The following is a 12,558-nucleotide window of genomic DNA, read 5'->3' on the forward strand; positions in this document are numbered from 1 at the left end:
ATTCTGTGAAGTTAATTAAGGTGATCAATTTTCAAGCGTTTGGCAAATGATTGCTGATTATCTATGAATGAGTTGAGTTTTAAAATTGTTCTGTTTGAAATTATCTTCTTATTTTTAAGACAAGAAAATTTTCGAAAAAAGTGTGCCTTTTGCAAAAGATTTATTATTAAATTTTCAGCATTTTTTAATTCTGAAACAGAGAAGGGTCCAACATATTTTTCATTTGAAAACTTGAAATTGTGAATGTACCTGAGACTAAGTGCGATACTGCGTTGTAGTTTTGAGAAGTTTGAAAATTTGAGAGATAAATTTTCAATAAAACTTATTGGACTTTCTTGTGCTAGATGAACTATTTTCTTTTCCTCGGGTATTTTACTTATATTTGGTTTAGAATCATAAGAAGTTAAATCTAACTGATAATTAAGTAGAAATGAGGGACCTTGAAACCAAAATTTTGAGTTTAGAAGTTCAGGAGCAGACATGCCTCTTGACGCAATATCTGCGGGGTTTTGTTTTGACTTTATATATCGCCACTTAAATTGTGGGTTTCCTTGTATTTCAGAAACTCTATTTGCAACAAACTGTGACCATCTCCAGCTATGTGAGCCTAACCAAGAAAGTACGATTTCTGAGTCCGTCCAGCAGTTTATTGAGTCTATTTGAGTTAATTTATTATTTAGAATTTCAACTATTCTTTTAGTGAGTTAGTTTAGTTAACAATATTGATTTTTATTCTATTTTTCTTACAAATATGATATACAATATTAATCTAATCTGCCTTACTGCTTTAATAAAATAAGTCGATTTTTTCATCACTTGCCTTATTAAATTTTGCAATGTTTATTGAACTTTACTTTTTTTATTTTTTTACAATCTGAGGGGGAGCCTTATAACTGGCTACCTACACTCGAGGGTTGAAAATCTTCTGATTCCAAGCGTTACTTCAAAGGACTTGTGAGTGGATGTATCTCCATAAGTTTGGTTCTTCAGTGACCGTTGAAGGATAAGGATTGTTAATGTGAGCAAATATAGCTCCAGAGAAATAAAATCACTTTAAGTTTATCGATTTATAATTAACTATTTTTAGAGTAGAAAGGCCCAAAACGGCCGTAGCTGACTATACAATATCAAATAATTCTTTCTTTATCACACGTAAAAGAGAAAACCGTATTTATGAAAAAAATGCCCGATTTCGGCGTAGAGAAATATTTTATACATGAATTGAGAGTGTTTTAAAATGCAATGCCTCAAGGGCGGTGTGTGAGAACGAACTGATAAAATACTACTTGATGCGTAAAAGTAAATATTACCCCTCTTTTATTTAGGTGTGAAAACTATTTAAGAGATTGAGGCGCCAATGAGTCGGGTGTCCCGAGCAAACTTGATGAAATGACTATTTTACTTATTCTACACTAAGAAAAGTTCATTTCTGGAACACAATCATTGGTTTAAAAGTTAAAATTTGGTTCATTTATTCGACTTCACTGTCAGGTCTGAACCTTTTTGTTGCAGGTTGTTTGTCTTTACTTATTAAGTCAGTCTTTCCATACACTAACATATTAATGGGCGATCTTAATGCCAAGGTGGGTCAAGGTAAGGTAGGAGAACAAGTAGGAAAATATGGAATTGGAAACAGAAATGACAGATGGGATCGATTAATTCAATTTTGCCAAAGTGAAGACTTCGTAATAACAAATACCTTTTTCAAATTACCTCCTCGACGGTTATATACATGGACATCTCCACAACATACCAAAGATAGTGAGAAATAGTGAGAAATCAAATAGACTACACTATGATAGCAAGGAGGTATCATAATGCTGTTAAATGTACTAAGACGTACCCAGGTGCTGATATAGGCTCAGATCATAACCTGGTAGTTACTGTGATAGAGGCGAGACCAAAAATATTGGAAGACCACACAGAAAGGCACTAGATTTAAATAAACTTAGAAACAAAAATATACGACAAGAAACAGGAGAAGAAATAAATGAAAACCTCCGTTCAGTGCAGCAACAAATTAACGATACAAACAACGTTAACCAAAAATTAAAGTACATAAATACAGCTATACAAACACCAGGAAAGAAACATCTTACAAAAACAACAACAAAGAATAAGGGGTGGATAACACAAGATATACTAGACTTGATGGAACAAAGAAGAAAGATGAAGAATTACCCAGACAAATACAAAGAAATAAATAAACACATAAAAAAGAGAATAAAAGAAGCCAAAGAGGAGTGGATTAAAGAACAATGTGAAGAAATGGAAACCTATGAGAAAAAGTACGATGCGTTCAATATGCACAAAAAAGTAAAAGAGATAACAGGAAGCATAAAGAAATGCCAAATAGGTAAACTTAAAGACAAAGATGGAAATCTTATTGTAGATCTAGAGAATAAAATAAAAAGATGGATAGAATACCTGAATGAATTATTTGAAGACGATAGAAACAACTTAACTCAGATAATCAATGCAACTGGGCCAGACATATTGAAAGAAGAAGTAGAATACGCAATAAGAAACGCTAAAAATGGAAAAGAAAATGGACCTGATGAAATTCCCACAGAACTGTTGAAGCTTTTGAATGATAAATCCGTAACCATAATATTAAATTTTGCAGCGAGGAGCTAAAACAGTTTCCCCTCCACTTTCCTATGTCGATCTTTCGAAAGTAACTTCGTTTCGAAAGGTTTTAAGTTTCGAAAAATTTGATGAATTTTATAGCTATAAAATTCAATATAAATTTTAGATTTTCATTCAAAATTTGTGCAAATTTTACTTCTTAATGTTTATAAACAATAGAGATATAATTAAAAAAAAATTGTCGCTAACTTCGTTCCTATTGTTCATAGAAGGTTTATTTTTTGTTAAATGTGAGTTTTTTTACCAGCTATCTAATGGTTGTACGTACAAGTCTGTAGCTTGAAAAATATAGAAGTTATTACAATTGTTTATAAGTAAAAAACATACCCCTTTTTCAAACGTTTATTTTGTAAATAATTTCGATGAAAAATCAATATTCATTTAACTTCTGAGATAGTATAAGTCTTAAAGAATCCTATGAAATTTGTTAAATGTGTCTAGCATCATTCATAGGGCAAGTTCAATGGTTTAAGTAATTAGTCCCAGGGATAAACAAATTGAATAACTTTTAAACTATTTAACCGATCGGGGGGACATTTCGTACAAATTTAAAGGACGGTAATTCCTCAATGTTGAAATGTATTAATAACAATTTATTTTGTTAATAAAAAAATTAATTAAATTTATAAATTAGTGCAAAAAACTGCTTTTTTGCAAATATCTCCGTAAATTATTTATCAATTTTAATGGAAAAAACGGGAAAATAAAGATATTCTTAATATAAAAAATGGTATAAATATTGTTTATTTAAATTATAAGGGAAAAAACTTATAGATAAAAAATCAAATTCTGACCATAAATTATTGTTTAAAAAAAACGCAAGGTAAAAATAGGAGTATCTTTTTATCTATTCGTCAACTAGTAACCCCCACCTATGTCTTAAAAGCTTCAGATATCTGCGAAACATTTTGCCGTGAAATCCATGATTTTTGTATAACCAGACTGGCCTAATACCCACTTCTTCCAAAACATTCGAGTGATATGGTGGTTGCACAAACGTGCTATCTTTAGTTACCTGCTTACAACATGCAAAGAAAGCTGCTCGATATTTTTACCTACTTTTTACATTGTCCAGTAGATGGCTCTTACCTATTATATTAAGGTACCTACTTTTTGTACTGAACGCTAGATGGTATTTGAAATAATATTGTATACAATATCTCAAAATATGAAAATTTTGAGACACCTAAAGGTCGGTACACATATACGAGCCAAACGGTGTGCATACGGTATGCGAACGCTATATTCGTTAATGTGTACGGCAGAAAAAACCGCTTGCGTACTGTTTCATCGTGACTCGTCGCGAACCAAATTGTTGCGGTTTATTCCATGACTTCAAAGGAAGCTCGTCTTTCAGTTTGGACAGCGCTTACTAGACGCAGCGAACATTTTTATTGTCTCATCAAATCGACATTGTGTGAATGACGTGTTCCTTCCTAGAGAGACGTGAGAAAACAGTAAACTGATTATTGTACATATTTTTATTTTTGTTAAACTAAACAAGTAAAAACAGAAACATAAATCAGTACCCAAATTATAAATAAAATGAATCATTTCGCACATGTGTGTTCGTTGTTGGTTTGTCGCTTTCCATGGATCGAAATAAGTATGCGATCAGTACGATGTAGAATATTTTTCAAGGATCTGTACGCGTACGGTACGTATACCGTTTGGCTCGCATATGTGTACCCACCTTTAGGTTCATTCAAATTCGACGTGCATTAAAAGTAAACAAAACCTGGCTATGCTACGTAAGACTCCATAGACGTGCGGTTTTGCTTTCATATTTCCTATTTCCTATCAAATTAATAAAACAGTATGTACAATTAAAGATTTGTTTACTATGAACAACGAAGATAAAATATACAATATTATTATTATTTTCAAGGAAATTCAAAATTAGCTTCCCTATTGTAAAATAAAAAGAAACTTATGGTTTGACAAAAATAATAAAGCAGTAATTGCAACGTTGTTTTGACACTTAAACGATCGAAATCGAAACATCAAATACACTTATTTTTTAAAGTAAATTGTGTGTTAGTTCGCATCAAAAGTAGTAACTTATTATTATGTTTTCAGTTTTTATTTGGTAGTCATCTTATTTGTTTTGTCTATCTTAATATCGAGGGGTTCGAGCGAAAACCCGATAACTAACAAAATCATTGTTCGGAGATAATCGCGATTAAAGATTTTCGTAACATTGAAGAGGCTTTAAAATCGTCATAGGAAGTTATTTCAAATATTAGTTAAAGCCAAACAGTAGAGAATTTAATGTTTAGTTAGAATAATTTATTTTTAGTTTAACATATTAAAAGATATTTACAAAAAACAATAAAACATGATATTTATCGGGTTTTCCTCGCTGAATGAGTACAACATTTGATTTTATTTCTTTATATTTTTAATTTTGTTAATTATAAAATAAAAATAAACTGTATTTTGTTCAAATAACACAAGTAATAATCTACATTCTTTTTAGGAAATTAAAAGGTAATATCTTCTTCTTCCGATTCTTCTCCCATCATTGTGTCTGGAATTCGATCTACGACATTATTCCCTATTTTTAAACTTGATATCCAAGCATGCACCTCTTCCGGAAAAATGTTTTCTTGGCACATCTTCATTAAATCCTTTTTTTTTGCTTCGCTTATTGGAAGAGTACTTTTGTATAACTTTGGTAAATTACCCGGAGTTGGTAAGTCTAGGGTTGCTTTTTGGGATAAAATTTGTTTTGGTCTTTTAGACCGTAGAGTAGGAGTTTTTTTTGAATTCAAACCAATATCTTCTGATGTGTTTAAACACTTTAATTCTTCTGAGAGATCGTAGTTGAAAAAAATTTTCCTTCTTTCACCTTTAATATATTTTAGTCTCTTGATTTTTAACCACTGTATTACCGTCAGAATCTACTGTTCTGTTTTGCAATATATTTGCTGCAAGTAACTTTAAATCTAAAAATTCATTATATTTTATTTCTTTTACCTTGTATGGGCCTATATTATGTTTCACATTGTCTACTATCTTCATTTTCTGTTTTCTTGCTGTTTGAAATATATTTTTCCAGTCATTAATGCAAGTTACATTTACATGTTTACTTGCAGATTCTATTGCCGAGTGCATAGAATCCACTTCCATATAAGTATGTCCTGCTTCTAAGAACTTTTGTTCTATAAGTTCCAATTGGTCAATATTTTGTACGATCCACAACAGCAGTAGGGCTATAAACTGATTACGGTTTTGACCGCCACAAGTATCTGAAAAAATTGTTACATGCTTAACCTCAGGTCTTAAGCATTCACTTAAATAGTAATACATACAAGTTCCGATTTCAGAACTACCCTTTTTGCCATTGATTTTATTCCAGCACAAGCAATATGCGTTATTGGGTAGCGGTGATTCCCAAATAGTAAGATTGTATACTACCAATTTTCTACGATAGTATAATTGACTAATAGATTCTTTGGGTATTTGTAAAATTGCTTGTAAATCCAATGTTACAGACATAAATGTCTTGTCTTTATTTACTTTGTCTTTATCTATTCTTTTAGCGGCCTGACAAATTTCGTTTCTTTTTCTATGTTCTTCGTAGATTATTTCAAGGTTTTTTCTCTGCTCTAGATCAGCCTTAGCATATTTGGCACAGATAAGACACTGGTCCTTTTTGGGCGTGAAAAAACTTAGATTATACTCTTCACAAAAAATAGATCGATATTTACGTAAAGCAACAGGGTCTCGATTATTTTCGATGCAGATATCTAAGTAAAGCTGGTACATTTTTTTGATATTTAGAGTGGGATCTAAGTATTTTCTAATGGTATCCTTTCGGGTATAATGAGATTCTATAACCAGAAAGGATTCAATATGACTTTTAATAAATAGAACATCTTCAGCCTTTGTTTTGTTAACTGGATCCTGTTTTCCGCGATTGTCTTCTTTAGAATAGCAACCAGTAGAATCACTGTTAGTTCCACCATTTATTATAACATCTGGGGATATACACAGCGTTTTTGTAAAAAACTTTTGGCACACTGAAATCCGTTTGTTGTTAGCTAGTGGAAAGAAACATTTCTTGCTAAATTTCCGTTCCTTTCTTTTGGAAGTTTTAAGGACAAGTCTAGTCCTAATTTGTTTTACAGTTATATTGTGCAAAATAAAATTTTTTCTAGATTTAAAATCTAGACTCCAGTAATTTCTACAGAGTTTGTTTCTATAATCTTCAGAAAACTTTTCAGTACACTTAAATTTACATTTATCACAAGTGACTTGCTGGGGTACCTTGAGAGCTCTGATTTTGTTTTTCGTTATATATGTGCTCCCTTCTGACCGTCTTTTTTTAGCAATATTCAATTTCCATTCAGCGGGATTACTTTTACGCCAGCTTTTTGGCTTTGTTACCTTACGCAGTACTGTTTCTAAAATGCCTTCAATTATTAATGTCACTAAAGATGTAGACGTCTCAGAGTATAAAATTTTCTTACGTTGAAGTTTTTTTTGGGAGAGATCCCAAATTTACGAGATCATTTTCAGATACACCAATATCTTCAGAATCCAAAGATGACCCTGTGCAGTAGTTTGGATCCACGTCAGAATAATCACCTCCAAATAAAGAAGTAGTATCGTCAAATTCATCAATTTTGTCGATGGACTCCTCAGCTTCTGAAATAAAAACCAAAATAGAATACTAATACATTAACTAAAATGAAGTCACCTGTGTTAAAATCATCATCTTCCATTATATTTTCCATATATAATCCGGCATTGATTTTCGTCTAGCGTAGAAGAAGTTTCAGATATGTTCTCATCCTCGCTATTGGAGGCTAAAACAATAAAAGAAGCATTTAAACGATTATACTTTACAATAATTACATGATTACATTTTAATAAAAACTAGGTAAAATGTATGTAGTTTTTTAGGTCTTGATATTGAAAATAAATTTATTAAGATAAAGTGGATTTAAAATAAAACATCTCAATTTCACCTAATTACTCTTAAGTTTAATGGATGACAATTCAAATAACTAGGAACTGTATAATTATACACATAACAAAAAATATTACTTACCAGTCTTTAATAATGGTTTTTTGGTGACCATTTCCACTAACATCTTACTTCGATTACTCATTTTACTAATTTATAAAAATCAAACTGTTTATTTCGAAAACAAGCACGAATCACAATCACAATTCAACATCAAACTATACTTGTTAGGGAACGCAACGTCCGTAATCATGTCCAGACATGAGTGAACTAATCAGAACTACCGACCCAAAAAGGTAAATCATTGTACTTCGTGTAAACTAAAATTGATTTACTGAGTTTTCGCAGGAGAAAAATGTGCTGAAATTTAATAAAGTATCATAGTATACAATTCTTTATTGGATTTTCGCATGAATATATTTTGTTAAAATTAACAGCTTTGTAATCTTCATATCCGATAAATGTATTTATATATTTTTAAAATCTTAACTTGTGAATTTCTTTTAAAAACAAAGCAGTTAAGTTGTTCTAGCTTATTTTTCCTAGAACTGATTTTATAGTTCAGACATTTATTATGAATTTCAATTTCCGATCAAATTAATTATCTGTTTTTAACTCAGAAATATTTCTAATAAAACTAGTAACTTTACACAGGAAAAGAAGATAAATGATTCTACCGGATTCTCATATTATAAATATGTTTACTTCAAAGTATTTTCATTAGTAAAGTTATATTATCGGGTTGGTGTTATTTAAAAATATGAGTTAACGGTTTTTACCATGTTTGGTTTTTATCAATTATTGTGCTTAAAAATGTTAATATCAATTTAAAAAATTTTTCAGTGATAGAAGACGTGTTTTTAATACAGAAGAAATAAAAATACTGGATTTCATAATTTTGTCATTTATCGGGTTTTCGCTCGAACCCCTCGATATAATCGTTATCCCCTCCCCTTTCATTTTCTATGTCACATGTTTAATTCAATCAGTTGTTTATTTTGAACTCAACCAGAGGCCTTCCTTGAGTCAATAATCAAAATTTGTTTTATAGTATATCTATTTTCATCCATAGCGTCCTATGATATCTCATATGTAACTATACGTCCATTAATAACGAAGATGCTGTGTAGTGCCGTTTTGATAGTCATCTTGTTTGTTTTGTCTATCTTAATATAATCGTTATCCCCTCCCCTTTCATTTTCCATGTCGCATGTTAGGATTCAATTAGTTGTTTATTTTGAACTCAACCAGAGGCCTTCATTGAGTCAATAATCAAAATTTGTTTTATAGTATATCTATTTTCATCCATAGCGTCTTATGAGATCTCGTATGTAACTATACGTCCATTAATAACGAAGATGCTGTGTAGTGCCGTTGTGGTAGTCGTCTTGTTTGTTTTGTCTATCTTTATCTCATCCCCTTTCATTTTCTATGTCGCATGTTAGGATTCGATCAGTTGTTTATTTTGAACTCAGCCAGAGGCCTTCCTTAAGTCAATAAATCAAAATTCGTCTATAGTAAATTTATTTTCATTCACAGTGCCTTATGATATCTCGTACGTAACTATACGTTCTATATAATCAAGATCCTGTGTAGTGCCCTTTTGGTAGTCGCCATGTTTTTTTCTATCTTAATATATTCGTTATATCCTCCCCGTTTAATAAATATCGACAACCGAGTTGAAGAAAGCGGATATTCAAAAGTGGTTGTGATCAAAAGTTTTGACAATTCAGTTCTAAAACTCGAGCTTTTGACTATTGTGAATAAACATAAAAAGAATACACTATTGTGAGCATATTGTAGATGAAATGGGTAAAGAAAAAAGAAGGTATTCACAGGCACTCGAGGTAGATTCTGAGTAAAATATTACCTAAGTTACAATTTGAGTTTTTTGTTTTATTTATTAGTCAGATATGTTGAATGTTTTTATTTTTGACAAGATTTTTATGACCTTTGCATAGGTTTTTGCTTTGAAATTTCGTTTTCCTTAAACCAACGAATGGAGTGCCATTAAGAGCTCAGTTTACGAGTGGCAACTCCGTTTCAACCTTAAATATTACGTTTAATTTTAAAACATTTTTACACATATATTGTAATTGTATTTTAATTCCGTGCATTACAATAACGGATTCACATTATTATGTTGTTGTAAAACCTCATTCTAACATGTTTATTCAGTTATTTTCAGTTCTGTTATTCCTGTGAAAATTTATATGAATAAATTCAAGTACGTAAATCCAGCACGCTCTAGGTAAGACATTAAAGACCCAGATAGCAGTTTCCCAACTAAGTTAAATTCGGCCGCAACTTATGCTACAATGTCTACTTCATATTTTCATATGTATTTTATAATACAGGAAAATATAGGTTTATACATCGTTAAAATCATGATGTGGGAGTGCCCCTCGTAACATTCATACTGTTGACGGTTTATTTATACTTACTGCAGCTCTATCTTGTATTTAGTGTAGAAATGTTTAGAAAGTTTCGAAGCCCCGCCCACTGTGACGTCAGAGGTGAGGTAGTATTTTGTTTTCTTGGACACAAGTTTGTGTTTTGTTTTTATTTTTTCCGTTTGGTGGGAAACCGCCATTAGATATTAGGTACATTTAATTTTAAAACAATTTTTACATATTTAATTTAATTTTATTAATTCAATGCATTACAATAACGAATTCACATATTATGTTGTTAGAAAACCTCATTCTAACATTTATTAATTTAATTTTATCTTTTTTATTCTTCTGATCATAAAATATAAATGATAACAGTAGAATATGGGGCACTCAAACCAGACAGACACACTGCGCATGCGTCGACATAGACCAGACATAGCGTCGGTAAGCATTGGATCTGCATTACCGGCCAACGTATAACAGCATGGTTCCGAACTTTTTAGTCATGACCGAAACCATTTCAATTCTATTAATTGTATTTTAACTGTTTAATATTTTAATTTCTGTTAACCATTTTTTATTCTTATATTATTTTTAATTAATTCATTTTTTAAATTAAAGAAAAAGTCTTTCAGAGGTAGGATTTGAACCCGTATGAAATATTTACTAGACCAGCTTACTGCACGCGACACCACGAGCGACTAATGTTATGCGCTCAAAAGAGTATAATAATATAATCCGGTTAGCAGCTGTGTAGGAATTTTAAACATATAGGTACTCCTCGTTTTTATTGCTGACAAATTAAGTGACTAAGATGAATATACTAAGGCCCATATTTATAGTCGATGCTCAAGTATCGGTCAATGCTTGAGGTCGACCTTGAATGAAATTTGTGTTCTATAAACCGTTCTCAAGTACGAAGTCGAGCTTGAGTACGCAGAAATGACAGCTCGTACTCAAGCATCGGATCGACCTGCTTTGAGCACGGGATCCTAACCTAACTTTTGTTGTTTATATTTGTTAAATTTGTTTTCCGATTCGCTTCCAATATATTTTTTTTTTGTTTTTCTCATTACAATAAAAAATGTATGACGAAGTTGAAGAATTTTTAGAGTTTATTGATCATATTGAAGAAGGAAATCAGCCGGAACGTATACCAAAACGATATATTCGTGATATGGAAAATCCCATGGAGTTTTTACATCTAATTTTCAGGTTGTATCTGGCGATTTGCGGGGTATTAGTCAATCGACAATAAGCACCACCATTAAAAAGGTATCAATATTAATAGCTCAACGTTTAAATGATTTTGTAGGGTTTCCCCATACTGGACAAGGATTTAGGAGGAATATAACAAGTTTTTATGAGGTTGCCTATTTTCCAAATGTTTCTGGGTGTATTGATTGCACCCACATCAAGATATCTAATCCAGGTGGTAATAATGGGGAAGTATTTCGTAATAGAAAAGGCTTTTTTTCATTAAATGTGCAGGTATAGATTGATCTTTCTTATCCAGGCCCTCATTATATAAATAAATTGCAGGTTGTTTCAGGTCCTAGAAGAGAGATTATGGATATTGTTGTTCGACATCCCGGATCAAGTCATGACAGCTTGATATTTGATCGAAGTGCATTACGAGTTAGAATGGAAAGAGGTGAAATTCCAGGATTATTAATAGGTGACAGTGGATATGCATGCAGACACTATCTACTTACTCCAGTATTACAGCCAGGTATTTATTGATAATTGGCTAAAAAATAGGTTATTTGATGGATATCTCTTTTTAGGTAATGATCAAGAAAATAGGTGTAATAGTGCACATATAAGAACAAGAAATGTTGTTGAAAGGCTATTTGGAACCTGGAAAAGACGGTTTCCTTGTCTTCAACGAGGTCTACAAACTAAATTAAATACATCTCTTGCAATAATATGTGCTACAGCAGTACTTTATAATATAGGTTTACAAGAAAATAATAATGATGATGATGATTTTGTAGAAAATATTGATGTGCCAGTAAATAGAAATGTTAATGATGTGGAACGAGGTTTAAATTTTAGGAGACATTTTATTCACCAATATTTTGCATAAGAATTAAAATACATTATTGAATACTTATCTTATTATAGGTAGATATATGTTAGCATCATCATTAGCTTGATAACACTTTTTATTCATGATTTGTTCTTTTAATTTTTAAAATTTCAATATTTAATTGTATTCCTTATATCTAACCTTTGTTCAATTGACATTTGTTTGTTTAGTTTGAGAATACATTATTGAATACTTGCATTATGTTATCTGTAGTATGTTTTATCTTATTTCTCAAAATATCAGCATCATTATAATTAGCTTGATTACACTTCTTGTTCATGATTTGTTCTTCCAATTTTTTATTTTTAAAATTTCAATAGTTTATTTCATTGCTTCCTTATACACAAGCTTTTTTCAATTGGCATTTGTTTGTTTAGTTTGATAATACATTATTGAATACTTGTATTATGTTAGATGTAGTATGTTTTATCTTATTTCTCAAAATG

At 31.1% G+C, this 12,558-nt stretch overlaps 1 long non-coding RNA gene across 2 annotated transcripts; it reads left to right on the forward strand.

The window, feature by feature from the left end:
* Positions 1 to 11,267: 11,267 nt before the first annotated feature.
* LOC140440657 (uncharacterized) lies at positions 11,268 to 12,280 on the forward strand. 2 transcript variants are annotated; one of them, XR_011950900.1, is made up of 3 exons: positions 11,268 to 11,511; positions 11,563 to 11,752; positions 11,808 to 12,280. It is a non-coding gene; the product is annotated as an uncharacterized lncRNA (long non-coding RNA). The 2 variants fall into 2 exon arrangements; XR_011950901.1 differs by having other exon boundaries at positions 11,869 to 12,280.
* Positions 12,281 to 12,558: the final 278 nt, after the last annotated feature.

The sequence above is a fragment of the Diabrotica undecimpunctata genome, chromosome 5 (assembly GCF_040954645.1).
Source record: "Diabrotica undecimpunctata isolate CICGRU chromosome 5, icDiaUnde3, whole genome shotgun sequence".
In the NCBI taxonomy this organism is placed as follows: domain Eukaryota; kingdom Metazoa; phylum Arthropoda; class Insecta; order Coleoptera; family Chrysomelidae; genus Diabrotica; species Diabrotica undecimpunctata.